The sequence below is a fragment of the Asparagus officinalis genome, chromosome 7 (genome assembly GCF_001876935.1).
Source record: "Asparagus officinalis chromosome 7, Aspof.V1, whole genome shotgun sequence".
Classification (NCBI taxonomy): Eukaryota; Viridiplantae; Streptophyta; class Magnoliopsida; order Asparagales; family Asparagaceae; genus Asparagus; species Asparagus officinalis.
This window is the reverse complement of record NC_033800.1, coordinates 41,193,171-41,210,600: the sequence shown is the minus strand read 5'-3', so window position 1 is coordinate 41,210,600 and position 17,430 is coordinate 41,193,171.

Here is a 17,430-nt window from a genome sequence, read left to right as displayed (position 1 = left end):
CCTTGGTAGCTCGGCGGCACAAAGGTGGCTCGGCCACCCAGCCGAGCCACCCTGAGGTGGCTCGGTGGCCGAGCCACCTTGGGGTGGCTTGGCCAAGAGCCGAGCCACCTCAAGGTGGCTCGGCACAGTGCCGGCCACCTCGAGGTGGCCGACAGTGGCCGACGGTGGCCGACGTTTCTCTTTTTGCGGGCACTGTCCTGAGAGCCTATAAATAGGCCACCCCCTTGTCATTTGAGAAGGTTGGAAATTTTGGAGAGAGGCGAAGCCCTGCTGGATTGGAGACTCGGAACTTAAAAAAGATTGAAACTTTGGGACTTCGGGGACTCACTCCTTCAGATCTGGTGCTCGGCGATCATCAACGTCAAATAAGGCAGGTGTTCGAGAGGATCAGATCTCAGATCTACGCAGGCATACTCCGGATCTAAGCTTGGTCTTAGATCCCGAGACTTGGACGATTGTTTCCTTGGTGAAACAATCCTCCCCGGCTATTATTTCCTTGGTGAAATAATACCCGTTGTACTGCGTAGATCCGACCGGATCTAGATCGCGCGGTGGTCCACGGCAAACAACCCCGGCGCAGGCAAAGAACCCACAAAGCGAGCGACCGCAAAACAGGAGCTCGCGATTCGTTCGACACAAAAGGAGAAAAGTTGTAATCTTTGTTTATTTTTATTTGATTTTCGTTGTAACCGGATCTTATAAAAAGACCGGATCTTTTGTAACTCAAAAAGTTGTAACTCAAGATGACAATGGAATCAATAACAAAGAAAGACACGAATTTTCCAGCGAACAATCTGGCGACCACAGTGGGAGCCACCGATCTCGCTGCCGAGATCGGAGCGTCGCAGCCGCGGATCTTGATCCCAGTCGTGGAGGAGGTCGAATACGAGTTCGATCAGACCAAGTTCGAGGAATACCTTTCATCCTCGTCTAGATCAACCTCCCCCCGCAAGTCCAAGAAGTCCAAGTTCTCTTCCAACAGAAAGGTGCGTTGGTACGAAGAAGTTGAAGCTACCAACGACGACCTCATCTCGATTGACGCCAAAGTTGCGTCAGATGAGGCTCCACCAATCTCCAACCAGATCAAGCTGGTTCCAACCAATTCCTCCGTCACCAAAGGAGCGGTGACTCTCTCAAAGAGAGCCCGCCAAAGGCAACGCCAACGCTTGGCCAAACAATTCGCCAAAGCGATGGAGTCCACCGACGGAGTCCGCTACAACGCGGGTCTGAAGAACAAGAGAGGCAAACAGCCTCAACAACAGATGAACGGCGCCTCTTCCAAGCCGCCAACAATGGAATGGGTCCGTGTCAAACGGAATCGTTCGACGCTGGAAGAACGCATCCGCAAACGCCGCGCACTATCAGCGCAGGCACGGGCTCAAGCCGAAGAAGCCCGTAGAAAGTTGCAGAAAGAAGTGGCCAAGAAGCCGCCACCAACTCGCAAAGTTTGGAGGCCAAAGTCTGAAGCGGCAATTCAGGCTAAGGAGCAACCTTTGCAGCCTCCAACCAAAATTCAACCTCCGGCGAACCCAGCTAAGTCGCCGAGAATTCCCATAGCTACTCCGGGAGATCATGCAGAATCCTCCCGAAGAAGAAAGCCAGTCTTGGAGCGCCTCGGTCCAATTCCCGATGAGCGAAGCAAAGCTCCGATCCAAGAACGTTTGGGCCCACTAAGAAAACCCCGAACGAATCAACACGCTGGGGGTCACCGCTACCTCCAACATGACAAGGAGCTCAAGGCAACTGCGCGCGCTAATTTGCGCATTGAGGTCCAAGAGCCCGCTGAGAATTCACGCCCAAAAAGGCATGTCTCAAGGCGCGTGACTCTTGAAAGTCCAAGGAAGGCAATTCGCCCTCAGATGGAAACATTATCATCTGATAGTGATAATGTTATACCTGAGAAGTCGTGCCCACACACGATAGGTTACTCCGACTGTCAAAATGACGAGTTGTACTATCGTGCTGGGGGTACGAACAGAACCAGAAAGAGGAGTCCCCGAGAACAGGAAACTCAGTGCCCTTGTTCAAAGCTCATTCGGGCGGTACTGTCTCAATGCAACTGCATCAAGGTAGTCCCCGAGAGAATTTCAGTGTTCGAAAGGCTCGGCACCGAAACGCCAAAACCAAGGTATAGGCGTTTCCGGCAAAGAAGAACGGTGGTTAAAGACGGAGAATTTCCGAGGGTCACCGCCAACATGACCAGCAAAGAGACATCGACACAGATTGATCTCAAATCGTTTCTGGAAGCGTCCCGGCGTGTAACCCGTCTGCAGTCCGGAGCCATCGCACGAGGAACTTATGGTAGGGTTCGGACAAGATTGCCTTCGGAAGATGAAGAATCGGATTCCTGCTCTGCTGTCGCATCGGACAATACAGTGTCCAGCGAAGGACAACCCCGCGAGTCATTTATGATAAGCGCGGAAGAAATGGCCAAGATGCTTGAAGACGCTTTGGCTAAGCAGAAAGAAAGTTTCAAATTCGAGATGGAGATGGCCATGCAGCAGATGAGAGAGATGCATGAGCAGCAAATCCAGGCATTCAGGAACCAGCAAAGTGAATCGAACCGCCGTAACCCGATTGTTCAGGAAAAGGAGCACGCAGAAAGGGATGAAGCTCACAATGCCAATAACCCTCCTGTCAATACAGGGGGTGGTAACGAGGATGCCAACGAAGATACAAGTGAAGACTTGAAGATCAAAGATCTCGAGAGCAAAATCAACACATTGATCTCCGCTCAAGAGACGAAGAAAACAGGCATTCCCTGTCCATACCCACGAGAATGGGAATCGATCCCCTATCCGGCGAAGTTCAGTTTAATCAACTTCACGCCGTTCGATGGGAAGGGTTCCCCCACTCAGCATTTGATTTATTTCAAATCGCACTTGGGTATTATCTCCGGCAATGAGCCTCTGATGGTGCGGTCATTCGTTGGCACTCTTCGCGGAGCCGCCTTCGATTGGTACCGCCGCCTCAAGCCAGGAAACGTGAACAGCTGGGATGACATGGAGACCAAGTTCCTGGCCAACTTCTTCGACGACGACACCGAGATATCTATCGGATCATTGCTCGATGAGAAGCAGAAGGACGGGGAGTTAGTCGACACCTTCGTCAAAAGGTTCCGGAACAAGGCGATGAATTGCCGGGACCCGATCACAGAGGAATTCATCCTCCAAACTTGCCACAACAACCTTGCGTTGGACGTGTTGGAAGCAATGGGAACAGCACCGTCTGACACTTGGAAGGATCTGAAGGTGCGCGGTGAACAAGCCGAACGTTTCCTCCGAAGGAAGAAGGCCGAGAGGAACCAACCGACGGTTAATCCGCTGGACTCAAATTTCGCCTCTCGTGGTAAGGGCAAAACACCTGCAGCTACTGGTGGTGCTAATCAAGCGTCACAACAGCAATCCCGAAGGCAGCAAAAGACTTCGGGTCCGAGACTCCAAAGAGAGTATTCCTTCAAGGACGAAGATGTTCCAGCCATCTTCGAATCCCTCCTTGAAGGTAACAAGATCAAGCTACCACCTATCACAAATCAGAAGGAAGCTGACAACACTACGGACCCAAAGTACTGTGCATACCACAGGAGGGTTGTTCATCCCACCAAGGATTTCTTTACTCTCAAGAATAGCAGACCTTGGTTGAAGCTGGCGTCATAACGCTGAGGTAAGCCAATTGAGAATGGCAGACTCCGATAAGTATAAGAGTATAAACTGCTTCTCAAAACTCCAAAGAGTATACGAGTATAAACTGTTTCTCAATCCTCCGACCGGTATAAGAGGTTAAACTACTCCCTGATACTCCAATAGGTATATGAGTCTAAACTGTTTCCCCACTTTTGACGGGAAGTTCCTGGAAAATATTAAGCTAATATTCTTAAGGATAACCCGGTTAGGTGACTGATAATAATGTCCGAACCAGTTCCGCAGAGGAAACTGGGGGTGGACGATTTATGTAATGGGAAGTTCCCAAAACCACAGCAATGTAATGAATAAGAACTCCCATTCTCACCATGTCTATGCACTCAACACTCTCTCTGTTAGAGTCTGGACGTAAAGTACCCACTTGGTCAAACCTTCTTACAGTTAGGACCACAGTCAAAATCCCCTCTCGATTCCCCCAATGAACGAGAGGTCCACAAATTGAGCGATCAAACCTTCCTACAGTTAGGATTGTCTCAAAACACCCACTTGGTCAAACCTTCTTACAGTTAGGACCACAGTCAAAATCCCCTCTCGATTCCCCCAATGAACGAGAGGTCCACAAATTGAGCGATCAAACCTTCCTACAGTTAGGATTGTCTCAAAACACCCACTTGGTCAAACCTTCTTACAGTTAGGACCACAGTCAAAATCCCCTCTCGATTCTCCCAATGAACGAGAGGTCCACAAATCAAGCGATCAAACCTTCCTATAGTTAGGATCGTCTTAAACCTTCCATTCGGTCAAACCTTTCTACAGTTAGGACCAAAACCGAAATCCCCTCTCGATTCATCCAATGAACGAGAGGTCCACTTTCAAATCGAGTGATCGAACCTTCCTACAGTTAGGGTCACCTCAAACTCCTGTTTGGCCAAACCTTCCTACAGTTAGGGTCAAAACCATAATTCACTCTCGATAAACGAGAAATTCATCTTTAGTTCAGTAATCAAACCTTCCGACAGTTAGGGTTATCTGAATCTTTTCGAATCTCGGGGTGGAGATTCCACTCTTGGTTTCACCCTTCCGGATTCTGGGGGTGGAGATCCCTCCTCTAGTTTCCTTTCCAGCTGAAGATAGAATATAAAATTCTTCTTTTCAGCATCGGGAGATAGAATATAAAATTATTCCTCTCCCATTTCGGGTTCGTCTTTGCCCCAAGAAAAGACACCACCTTTTTCAACTTCCAAAATCTGTGCCTCACGGGTACAGGGAAGTTTATCCCGAATCCTAAGCAGGGATAAGTCTGCGCCTAACACGTGCTGCTGGTTTAGTCTCTTTCCGTAGAAAAAGACACCAGAGTTCGATTCTGGGGTATTCTATCCTGAAACCTAAGCAAGGATAAGTCTGCGCTTAACCCGCGCTGCCGGTTAGTTCTTAACCGTTGAAAAGAACATCCGTCCACATATTCAACATTGTGGCAGGTTGTTATTAATAATCCACATATTCAATATTGTGGCAGGTTGTTATTAATAACACCAGAATCCATGTCTTACTCGCATGGGGAATTTCATCCTGAATCCTAAGAAAGGATATGCCGACGCCTAACAAGCGTCGCCGGTTTAGTCTTTTACCGATTGAAAAAGACACCAGAATACCAGTCTGGGGTATTTTATCCCGAAGTCTAAGTAGGGATAAAGTCAACACTTAACACGTGTTGCCGGGTAGCTTATTCCCGTAACAATGGCGAAGTCTACGTATTCAAAGTCGTAGCATCAAGTCTAAGGGGTTTCATTCCTTTAGCACAACGTTACATGTGGAACGGATTTAGACAATCCGCATGCTAGCCCGACTCAAACGGTAGTCGGTAAAGGCTAATCAAACCCGTTAAAGGCTGGGGGTTAGCCAAAAATCCTAAAGTCAACACCTAACACGTGTCGCCGGGTAGCCTATTCCCGTAACAATGGCGAAGTCTATGTATTCGACATCATAGCACGAAGTCTAAGGGAGTTCATTCCCTTAGCACAACGTTACATGCGGAACGGATTCCGATAATCCGCATGCTAGCCCGACTCAAACGGTAGTCGGTAAAGGCTAATCAAACCCGTTGATGGCTGAGGGTTTGCCAAAAATCCTATGAGTATTATGGTCAATCATTTCAAACGGAATGAGGAATCATAATAAAGATAAAGACAAAAATCAGGTCCACTAAAGAGAATCAAATGTCAAGGTTTTCAGCAAATAAAATCATACATCAAGCCCATGGCTAAGAACCTGCTGACTGAATTCAGACAGCTTCTCATCATAAGAGCGTCTAAGCTCCTCCTGCAACTCAGCTCTGACAGACTCTTCGTTCGCGGCTAAAGTCCTCACAGCAACCTCCTCTGTCTCAGCCAGTGTCTGCTTCAAGGACTTCAGCTCATCAGATAAAGCAGCATGTGCTTGCTGATTTTGCATCTTCGCGTCTTCCTTCTCACGGAGTTCTCGTCGGAGCTGATCTATCTGAGAATCAAGCTCCTCAATTTGCTAAAAATCCTATAAATACGAGAGTCACTGACGCATCAGCTCCATTAGTTGGTCTCGTGACTTGAGCATCCAACGACGTTCGAAACCCTAAGGTCAACGCCGGACAACGCGTAACCCTAGGTCAACGCCTATCAATGCGTTGCAATGAAAGAACTAACACTCCGAAGAGTATATGAGTATAAACTGCTCCTCAATCCTCCAACAGTGCATGAGGTTAAACTGCTTCTTAAATACTCCAATAAGGTATATGAGTATAAACTGTTCCCTAATTTTTTGAGAAGTTCCTGGAGAATGTTTTCTATAAATATTCTTAAGGATAACTCAAACAATAAGACGCCGGACAACGCGTTGCAGATAAAGACTCGACGCCAACAATCGATGGTCAGCTAAATCAGGAACCGACTTCAAAGTTCAAAATTCCGACAACGGTCAGACAATAAATGCAGCACCGGAACTCTTGCAGACATTCGACAAAGCACCGAATAGCCTGGAAGATTGAAGGAATCAAGAACGGAAGTCATTCCAAGATCCCTTTACACCGACTGAAGGTTGGGACAATCATATCCAAAGTATTCCAGACTCTTCTATAAAAGAACGAGACTGAAATACTTTGGAGGGGGTATCTGTAGGCATATAAAATTGCTTATAGGTCCCTTAGCTCAGCTCGGCACAAACCGACAAACCAACGAGGCAACGAGATTGACTAATCACACGCAAGCAACGGAATACGTCCATTCACGTAAGGGATCAAGCTAAGTGTTCGAAGAGTCAACAAGTCATCCAACCAAGGGCATACTCGGACGAATCACGATCGAATCAAGATCGGTTTCGGACTCAAATTCAGAAGTGGATTTACTGCCTAATCGGGATCCGGATTTACTGCCAAATCAGGTCACGTCAACGCCAAAAAAGGCAGGTGTTCGAGAGGACCGGATCTCAGATCTACGCAGACGTACTCCGGATCTAAGCTTGGTCTTAGATCCCGAGACTTGGACGATTGTTTCCTTGGTGAATCAATCCTCCCCGGCTATTATTTTTTTTGTGGAATAATACCCGTCGTACTGCTTAGATCTGACCGGATCTAGATCTCACGGTGGTCCACGGCAAACAACCCCGGCGTAGGCAAAGAACCTACACAAGCGAGCGACCGCAAAACAGGAGCTCGTGATTTGTTCGACAAACAAGGATAAAAAGTTGTAATCTTTCTTTTATTTTTTTTTTGATTTTCATTGTAACTGGATCTTATAAAAAGACCGGATCTTTGTAACGCAAAAAGTTGTTATTTAAGAGTGCAATGGAATCAATAACCAAGAAAGCAACGATTTTTCCCGCGAACAAAGATCCCACAGAGAGAATTGGAAACGGTCGAACGACCAAGGTAAAAACAGTAATAATAATAATAATAATAATAATAACATGCTACTAGAATATAATAATCAGAAGAATCCAAGAAAATCAACAAAGTAACAAGATCATGCAGCTAGCGATCAGAATAATCATCCAAGTAACAATGTCATACAACTAGATGAAATTAATACTTAAAAATCTACAACAATAGATGTAGTACGTCGAGCGAAATAATCCAAATAAGAAAACCCTCATGTATATACCATATGTCTCAAATTATAGATAATTAAATATTAACCTCGATCTATGTATGAAAATAAATACAATTGGCCTACATCTCACAAGAAATCATATTTAGCCAAGAAACAAGGTCATGTAACTAGTCATCCTATAATAGGTCACTGGTTCACATCTCATACAGAGTCAACGCTCATATCATCGGATAACTAACTATTCACAAATCTCCTACGTGCATCCAATACTGCTACACAAACTCGGTCAGAGGACTAAACGCAATCCATTTTCAGTCTGGTCCAGACTCAAGCTAAACTCTGGTGAATATCAAACTCACGGATCAAAGTAGCGACAACGATCTACTTTGATCCAACAAACCAACCCTAGTGGCGACACCGATCCATTGGTGCGAGCCTAGAAGATATATCAATAGCCATATCCGATCACATGAACAAAGATTTCCCCACCCTAACATCTTTTGTGTTTCTAAGTCAACAACACAGAAGTCTCTAGGTCTTATTCATGTCACACAGGTCACTATAGTCATAAACTCCTAACGATTCTCAAACACAACAAGGAACCATCAATGCAACTAATCATGTGCAATGATATCATGGCATATCAGATAATCAAAATTAAGAATTATAAATCATAAACAGCATCTACATAATTCAGAAAATATCTTTTCTAAATAATTCATTTTAAATTATTTCTCATAACATTAATCTAAAGTAATTCATTTTCCAAAATAAATTCCTTTAAATAATTCTAAAAATATTCTTTTTAATATTCTATCTTCCAAAATAAATTCTGCTAAAAATATTTCTAATACTTAATAATTCAAAGTAATCTTAAAAAATATTCTTTCTTTCAAAAACATCTCATAATAAATAATCAACAAAGTAACAAGATCATGCAGCTAGCGATCAGAATAATCATCCAAGTAACAATGTCATACAACTAGATGAAATTAATACTTAAAAATCTACAACAATAGATGTAGTACGTCGAGCGAAATAATCCAAATAAGAAAACCCTCATGTATATACCATATGTCTCAAATTATAGATAATTAAATATTAACCTCGATCTATGTATGAAAATAAATACAATTGGCCTACATCTCACAAGAAATCATATTTAGCCAAGAAACAAGGTCATGTAACTAGTCATCCTATAATAGGTCACTGGTTCACATCTCATACAGAGTCAACGCTCATATCATCGGATAACTAACTATTCACAAATCTCCTACGTGCATCCAATACTGCTACACAAACTCGGTCAGAGGACTAAACGCAATCCATTTTCAGTCTGGTCCAGACTCAAGCTAAACTCTGGTGAATATCAAACTCACGGATCAAAGTAGCGACAACGATCTACTTTGATCCAACAAACCAACCCTAGTGGCGACACCGATCCATTGGTGCGAGCCTAGAAGATATATCAATAGCCATATCCGATCACATGAACAAAGATTTCCCCACCCTAACATCTTTTGTGTTTCTAAGTCAACAACACAGAAGTCTCTAGGTCTTATTCATGTCACACAGGTCACTATAGTCATAAACTCCTAACGATTCTCAAACACAACAAGGAACCATCAATGCAACTAATCATGTGCAATGATATCATGGCATATCAGATAATCAAAATTAAGAATTATAAATCATAAACAGCATCTACATAATTCAGAAAATATCTTTTCTAAATAATTCATTTTAAATTATTTCTCATAACATTAATCTAAAGTAATTCATTTTCCAAAATAAATTCCTTTAAATAATTCTAAAAATATTCTTTTTAATATTCTATCTTCCAAAATAAATTCTGCTAAAAATATTTCTAATACTTAATAATTCAAAGTAATCTTAAAAAATATTCTTTCTTTCAAAAACATCTCATAATTAATTAGAATCTAATTTTTAACATACCCAATCATCAGATATAACATCAATTCACAAAATATAACCACAACAATATTTAATATCATTCATCAACAATCCCACACAGATAATAACAATATACATGCTATAACAAAATCTAAAAATTGAATGACGAGTCAAAGAATATCGGAATCTTGCCTTGGGTACGTCGAATGAATCAACGTCGACGGCACGAATCAGATCTGACATGGGGGGAGCACGGCGGGGAGAGGCACAGCAGCGTAGGTGGTGCGGCGTGGGATCTCTGTGGGTCTCGTGGCCGTTAGGGGCTGCCATCAGTGGGAGGGGTTTGCTGCGCGATGTTGCTACGACCGATGTGTGATGGGGCGTCGTGAGCAGGTCCGGGTGCTTCGGATCTAGGAGAAGCTGGGCAACCGGATATATCAGCGGCGACCAGCGGTAGGGAAGGGGCACTAGCGCGCGGTCTGCGCGTGTGGCGGTCGGACGGTGGAGGTGGCTCAAGACGGTGCCCGGATCAGAGAAATTAGGGAGAGAGAGCGAGAAGAGAGAGGGGAGAGAGAGAAAAGGGGATGGGGGAGATGGTGGTGAAGACCGCCGACGGGGAGGAGGCCGGTGGGATGGGGGTGGCGACGGGGAGTGGGTGACTGGGTCGGGGGTCAAGGAGAGAGAAAGGAACAGGGACGACATTCGTTTTGGGAAGAAGGAGCAGAGAGAGAAAGAAAGACTATATATATATATATATAAAAGGAATTTAGGATTTTGAAAAATAATTAAAAATAATAATAATTATGAAATAAATTAAATAATTATGTAAAAATTATCTACACAATAAAACGTACTAGTTGTATTAATACAACAGATAATACATTATAGTAAAAATAATACAACAAATTATATAATTAAACAAGAATAATTAATAAAAAATATAATTACATATATTTAAAAATAAATAATTATGAAAGAATTATCTATACAATAAAACGTACCAGTTATACTAATACAACCGATAATATGCAACAGTAAAAATAATACAACAAATTATATAAATAATATGTAATAATAATAATAATACAACATAGTATTCAAAATGATACGTAATAGTATCGATAATACAACGGATTAATTCTAGAAATTTTTACTGCACTAAGTTAATTTATAGATGTCAAAATTATTTAAATAAATATAAAATTTAGACTTTTAAATCGTAGAAAATTCTATAAAATCTAGAAAAATATAAATACTCTTTTAAAAATAATAATAAAATATTTTAAAATATTAAAAAATTATTTTAAATAGTTCAAAAATTTATGATCATTATAGTTATTCAATTTAAGACATTCATCTCTAAGGTCTAAAATTGAATCAACTTTTGGGGTAATGAAAAATCATTTCAAAATCCTATCCGCGAAGCCACATTACCCTTTTTTAACTCAAGTTGATATAGTTATTGTAAGTACTATATTTCATAACTACATCACTATAGAAGACCCGGGGGATGAGTTGTTGCATGAGGACAACCATATTAAAGCGGATGGAGATGAAATAGCAAATGAGGGTGTTGTTGACTTTACTCAAACTATGACATAAAGAGAGGAAAGATTTTTAAGAAATGAATGGAGAGCAAAGAGGGATCAAATTGCAATTGAAATGTGAGAAGATTATTATGATAAATATCACGGTGGAGACACAATCGAGATTGGGATGTAATTTAAGTTATATTTTCCATGTATTATTATACTCGTTGATATATTGTCTACTACCTCTATGTATTCGTTGATATTGCAATAATACTCATGGATAAATGGATATATTATCATTATGAATGCTATTTTTGCATATATCCAACTTGCCAGTATGCAATTATGTTTCATTTTTTGCTTGTTTGCAACCTTGATTAATTATATGAGCTGCTTGGCTTGTTTGCATACTGGTTTTTCATGCTTGTGGGTTATTTGAGTTTTTCGGATTTAACTATGATGATTGGGCTTTATGAATGCTACTTTTTGATGTTCATACTCTATTATTGTACTAACATGAGGTTTGAAATTTGTTATTTGTCTGTTTTTATTTGTAGTAATCAGTCATGGCAGATTCTAATGGAAGTGATAAGTTTAAGAATACTTCACCTAGAACACCAACAACACCTACTTATCCATACTTCCTGGCTCCCCTCCCACCCACTACACAATCATTCCCTCTGCCTCAATACATTGCTCCACCGACTTATCCATCTTACAATCCTTATGATATGAACTACTCATTTATGACTCAACAACCCATGTTGTTTGTGAATATGATTAACAGTGGTCACCCACTTATCCGTACTTCCCCTGATACTCATTCAAGTGAGACTTATTCTTTGAAGAGGCCAATTGCAATTGACCTTGAGGATGACGCTACCTCACTAAGCAAAAGTAAGAAGTGGGTAGTTACTAAAAGAAAAATGCCACCAAAAGTCTTGAACAAAAAAGAGAATACAAGGGGGTGCCTAATGCTAAATGGACTACAGAAAATGATGATGTGTTAATCCCCTTCCTTAATCAGATAACAAAGGATGGTCTCAAAGTTGATAAAAACTTTAAGGTGCTCGCATATCAAAGAGCCGCAGAGGAGGTGAACAAGAAGTGTGGCACTGAGTTCACAAAGAAAAATATCATGAACCATGCTAATGGTTGTTTCTGAGCATATTTGTTTCATACTTGTCCTATTATGAGTTTGTTTCAATGGTTGCTTTTGGTCTTGTTACTGAGCATGTTTGTTTCAGATTAAGCTTTGTTTAGGTTTGATGGCTTGTGAGCATGCTTGTTACTAACCATGTCAAGTGCATATTTCACTACTTTTTCCAACCATGTTTTCAATTGAGCTTCAGTTAATTGTTTTGATGGGATTTGGGTTTGAGCTTTGGTTAATTGAGTTTTGGCTTGTTTTTTATGGGATTTAGTCATTTATGTCTCATACTGTTTTAGCTCTCTAAATCTGTTTTCATTAAAACATCAGCCTTTAAAAAATGCATACTTTGATGACTTGCTTGTTTGCGCATATTGTGCGTGTACTATTGTTTACTCTAGGTTGGGATATGTAGTATTGGAACTTACTTTAACTGATTCAATTGCTTTATTTTATACATGTCAGTCACATATTTATATGTTTCGCAATTATGTTCCATTCAAGTTCTAAAGATAGTCAAGATTTAGAATGAAATTGGTCAAATAGATTCAATGTTCTTCATGTAAAATTTCGCTGGTTACTTGGTTACTTAGTTTCTTGTGAGCTCATGGTTACTTGAGCTATTGCATAATTCATTTGGGGGTGTTTGTTCAAGTGTTTTTTAAGCTAATGAATTTATTGACAGTTTCTCAATTAACTTATTTGAATACCATTCTGTATGCCTTTATAGTTAAGTAGAATTACCACGTTAGTGACTTCTGAACAACATAGAACTCACAAAATAAAAACAAGGCATGCTATACAGCTCAGAATAGATTCATGAGACTTATACACCCTACAAACTATGATATGAGTTCTAAAGGGTGTCGCCGACAGAGGTGGCTGTATATAATTTGCGTGGGGTTTGGCTAGTCTTTTGCAGCATGGCATGGGGAGTTTATTTCACTGGTATAGTTTTCTGATAATATCTGAGCATAATGTGTGATTGAGCATAATGTGAGCTCATGGTTACTTGTTGTTTTCTATGATTTGCTTGTGAGCTTGTTTCAGATTCAGTTTGTTTCAGATTCAGATTATTTCAGGTTCAAATTGTTTCAGATTCAGTTTGCTTCAATGGTTTCTTGTGAGCTTGTTAGTGAGCATGTTTGTTTCAGATTCATTTTGTTTTCTATGATTTGCTTGTGAGCTTGTTTCAGATTCAGGTTGTTTCAGATTCAAGTCTAAACTTCAGATTTAGTTTGCTTTCTAATGGTTGATTGTGAGCTTGTTACTGAGCATGTTTTTTATGGCGGCTATGATGATTGGTCACGTATGGATTTGCAGCTATGAGGATATCATTAACAATTTTTGCATATGTCCAACTTGCTTCTTTGTGGCTGCTTGCTTGCGGCCTTGGTTATATGAGCTGCTATTAAGCGACAGGAAGGTTTTGTTTCAATTCTTACAGCTGGCCTGAGCTTACATGAGGGCGTTGTTGCTTGTGTTCTTGGGTCAATCTTTCTTGTTTGCGGTTGCTTGCTTACAGCCTTGGTTATATGAGTTGCTTGCTTTAATAGCAGGAGGGTTTTGTTTTCATTTTTTGCAGCTGGTCTGAGCTTACTTGCGGCTGCTTACTTGCTGGTTATAGGAGCTTGTTTGTAGACTGGTTACTTGCTGGTAATATGGCTTGCTGGAAGCCTTAATTTGTTATGGGTTTAAGTCCAATCTGAGCTGCTCTTGGGTCCAACTTGCTTGTGTGTGGACATGTTTTGTTTAATTTTTGTTAAAGGGGCTTGAAACAAACTGAATCTGAAATAAACTGAATCTGAAGCAATCTGAAACAAGCTCACAAGAAACCATTAGAAAATGATACTTGATGGTCATATTTTGTATAAACTGGATATGAGCTTGGGTTCTTTTGCAGGTTTATATAAATATGGATGGATATGATACTTGATAGCAACCTACATTGCACGATTGTATTGGTATGGCTATTTTGTGTTGTTCAATTTAGGCAATGATGATGGTCATATTATGAGAATGCAATCTACAATGTTTTTCTTTGTTTAGGTAGGGTTAATCTAGGATGAGAATGCAACCTACATTATATTTACAATGTTAGGTGAGGCAATCCATTCATGTGATTGCAACCTACATTGCAACATCATTGTTTGATGAGGCAATCCATGTATTAAATTTTAATATCTATATATGAGCCCCTACCTTGGTCTTGTTATGAGTTTTCTAATGGTTGCTTGTCTGAGCCTTGGTTATTTGAGTTACTGAGCATGTTTTTGAAGGCTTGTGAGCTTGGTTGTTTCAGATTCAATTTGTTTTAATGGTTGCTTGTGAGCTTGTTACTGAGCATGTTTGTTTTAGATTCAGTTTATTTTCTAATGGTTGCTTGTGAGCTTGTTTCAGGTTGTTTCAGTACTCAGTTTATTTCAGATTCAGTTTGCTTCAGATTCATGTTGTTTTAGATTTAGTTTGTTTCAAAATTAGTTTGTTTTCTAATAGTTGCTTGTGAGTTTGTTACTGAGCATGTTTTATTTTTTTGTTGGTTATATGGGCCTGAAAAGTATGGTTACTTGTTTGGTTGATTTTATTTTTTGTTTTAGGTGCGATCATTCTTTGATGGCTTGCTTGTAGCTTGGTTTGTTGTGGGTTTTAATTCCAATCTGAGCTTGTGAGCTTGCTTACTTGTTGTGAGTTTGAATGGGTATGCATACCCCAATTGAATACAATTGTGTTTGTTTTTTGTGGGAGGTAAGCTCACCAAAGGTTCTTATATTCACCAATTATTATTTTGGTAATCCTAAAACTTGTTTGTTACAACTATAGATTTCAAATTCTAAAATTTATAATGCTACAATTTGAGTTTGAAACAAACAAGAACTTACAAATTATGGCATTCCAAATCCCAAAATATTGATAAAACAAACAAAGTTTTAGAAATCCCAACTCATGTTAAAAAACCTATGGATTTCAAATTCCATGATGAAATCCATATCCTAAAATTATAGGATTTGAAACAAACACCCCCTTAGCCTATGCAAAATGAAATACGTATCAGGAGAAATTATACTCTCTCCAAAGTTAAAGCATTTTAACAAAAATGAGTTTACATGACTAGAGGGAAAAGTTTAAAAAATTAAATTAAAGATTAATTAAACAGCTAAACCAACATCTAAGTCTTATTCTCATACCAAGGTAATAGTCACTGATAATTTCACTTGACTTATATATATTCCACAAATTAGCAGGGCCTTTATTGTATTCTATAAATCTATACAATCTTATAATTCTAGCAGAGACATTAAACACTAAAACTAATAGGTAAGAGAGATAGTTTCTCAATAATAGCACCACGACATGCCATTTTCTGCAGTGAATAATTATATGGTTCTGTGATATATGTCACGAGAAAAAAAAATCAAGTAATAATTATATAAGCTACGTACCTTTGATGTTTATGTGTTCATGGTGCCCCAAGCATTTCTGTGGTGGCATTATATACATCTTCTTGAAAATAACATTGACGCAATTTTTGCACAAGGCCTTTTCTTAGATTTTGACTAATTTTAAAGTCGATTTCATAATACAAGTAATAAAATAAAAAAAAGTACAATGTGTAAAGTTATATGTCTTGGCAGGATCTACATAACGTGTGAATGATATAACAGGATGAACTTTATTAATCCTAAGGCTCTGTTTGGATATCATGTTGTTTTACTTGTTTCCATGGTGTTTTTGTAAAAAATAAAACATCATGCGTTTTGGAAACCATGGTATTTTTTGAGCTAAATCATCCTCAAACCAAAAACACAATACTTATTTCAAAACACATTTTAGGTGTTCTAAGTCTGGTGTTTTGGTTTTGAGTTTGAGAAGGTGTTAATATAATAATTAAAATATAATAATTAAAATCAGTAATTAATATAGAGTTATTATGAACATGCTTATTATATTATACTATACTATACTGTATTATTTGTTAATTTAATATATTAGTAATATTTATTAATAATATAAAAAATATAATAATTAAAATATCTTATATAATAACATATTAAATACCAGTGTTTAATATGTTAATAATATATTATATAATAATAAATAATAATAATATATAAATAAACTAATAAAAATAATAAAAACTATTGATAATAAATAATAATATAATAATATACTATACAATAATATAATTGCTATAATATTATTAACTTTTTAATAAATAAATTGTAATACATTAATAATTGTAAAATATTATTAATAGTAACATATTTAATAAAATTACTATTAATAAACTCTAACATATTAAAAACTATAATATATTATATAATATTAAAATATTTATAATATATTAATTTATTAATAACATACTAGTAATAACATAATATTAACATTATTAATAATATTATATTATATGAATAATAGTATAATATTATATTATATTAATAATAGTATAATATTATATTAATAATAAAAAAATCATTATAAAAATATTAATAGAATATACAACAATAACAAATTGATATACCAAAATAATTAAATATATAATTATTTAAAAATAATATATAATAATTATAATATAATGATAATTATAATATAATATAACTCACTAAAGTATAATATAATATTATAATATATTATATTGCATTGTATTTAATACTTATTGTCGATGTCTAAGATCAAACAGTCAATTGTATCCAAAATAGGATAGGTTCAGTTCAGTATTGAAGAGTGGTTGCTTCCTTCCCTGACTTTATGTCTGGTTCTTGAATTGTGGTGTTGATCAATCTGCACATGTAGAAATTCGTAAGAGGGCGCAGATTAGTTCCCTCGTTGTACCTCCAACGATCAAGTTAGCTGATGAACTTGAGTGGAAAAAATAAGAACTGTGTGTTCTTTTGTGCAATCATATGTTCCAAAGTCAGATTTGTGTTTTTCCGGTCCCTTCGAATGATAAATGTCTTTATATCCAAAGCACTATGGGTAAATTGGTCAATTCGGCCAAGCAAAGTGAGGCGGTGCGAAGTGTGGGTTGGTAGCTGAGTCAGCTTTTGCTTTACAGGTGTCGGTTGGCGGCTGGAGGGTAGATCAGTTCGGTATTAAATGGGAAGTGATCAGCGGCG